The sequence below is a fragment of the Mirounga angustirostris genome, unplaced genomic scaffold (genome assembly GCF_029215605.1).
Source record: "Mirounga angustirostris isolate CCGP_5_RB_7025 unplaced genomic scaffold, mMirAng1.0.hap1 SCAF_2, whole genome shotgun sequence".
Classification (NCBI taxonomy): domain Eukaryota; kingdom Metazoa; phylum Chordata; class Mammalia; order Carnivora; family Phocidae; genus Mirounga; species Mirounga angustirostris.
The window spans coordinates 37708621-37709969 of record NW_026991710.1 but is presented as its reverse complement, the minus strand read 5'-3'; the positions used below and the strand labels follow the sequence as shown (position 1 = coordinate 37709969).

General features: G+C 41.9%; 1 non-coding gene across 1 annotated transcript; it reads right to left on the bottom strand.

Annotated features, from left to right (window-relative positions):
• Positions 1 to 651: 651 nt before the first annotated feature.
• On the bottom strand, positions 652 to 758 carry LOC123849089 (U6 spliceosomal RNA). Its single transcript, XR_006791932.1, has one exon. It is a non-coding gene; the product is annotated as a U6 spliceosomal RNA (small nuclear RNA).
• Between the last annotated feature and the right edge of the window lie 591 nt (positions 759 to 1349).

Sequence of the window (1349 nt, the reverse complement as noted above, 5' to 3'; positions counted from 1 at the left end):
GAGAAGCAGAGGGAGAAGCAGGCTCCCAAGGAGCAGGGAGCCCGATGCAGGACTCGATCCCAGGACCCTGGGATCATGACCTGAGCCGAAGGCAGACGCTTAACCATCTGAGCCACCCAGGCGCCCCCTTTTTAATTTTTTTTACATTTTCCCTATGTTCATCTGTGTTTCTTAAATTCCACATATGAGTAAAATCACATGGTACTTGCCTTTCTCCGACTGACTTATTTTGCTTACCATAATACACTCTAGCTCCATCCACGTTGTTGCAAATGGCAAGATTTCATTCTTTTTGATGGCTGAGTAATATTCCTCTCTCTCTCTCTGTGTGTGTGTGGGGGGGGGGTACACACACTACCTCTTCATTATCCTCTCATCAGTCAAGGGACATTTGGCCTCTTTCCACAATTTGGCTATTGTTGATAATGATGCTATAAACATTGGAGAGCATGTGCCCCTTTGAATCAGAATTTTTTTATCCTTTGGATAAATACCTAGTAGTGCAATTCCTGGGTCCTAGGGTAGCTCTACTTTTAACGTCCTCAGGAGCTTCCACACTGTTTTCCAGAGTGGTTGCACCAGCCTGCATTCCCACCAACAGTGCAAGAGGGTTCCCCTTTCTCCACATCCTCACCAACATCTGTTGTTTCCAAAAATGTGGAACGCTTCACAAATTTGCATGCCATTCTTGCACAGGAGCCATGCTAATCATCTCTGTATCCTCCCAGTTTTAGTATATGTGCTGCCAAAGTGAGCACTAAGATTTAATTTTGTGAGGGGTGTAAGACTTGTGTTCAGATTCATCCTTTTGCATGCATATGTCCTATTTTCCCAGAGCCACTTGTTGCAGAGACAATCTTTGCTCCATTGTGTTGCCTTTTGCTCTTCTGTCACATATCAGTTGACTATATTTATGTGGGTCTATTTTGGGGCTCTCCATTCTATTCCAGTGATCTGTCTACTCTTTTACCAACATACTGTCCTGATTACTGTAGCTTTATAGTAAATGTTAAGGTCAGGTAATGTCAGTCCTCCAACACTGTTCTCAGACACAAAGAGGAATGAAAAGTTGTCTAAGATGGATCCAACCTATTGCGAGTACATGCACATGGATTCTGCAATTAATCATTAAAAAGCAACTGATGTGATAAAGTCATGCTTAAAAGGAAAATGGCCTCTGCTTTTTAGGACACATGTGCTACTAGCATGATTAGGCCCAAATGCGAATTGAAGTGATGATTTTAACCTTATATGGAGGCAATATAAACATCCATTTTACATATTTTAATATTGATGAAATCCAAATGTATCCTACATTTGGTGCCAAAAGAAATGTTCCAGGTAGAGGT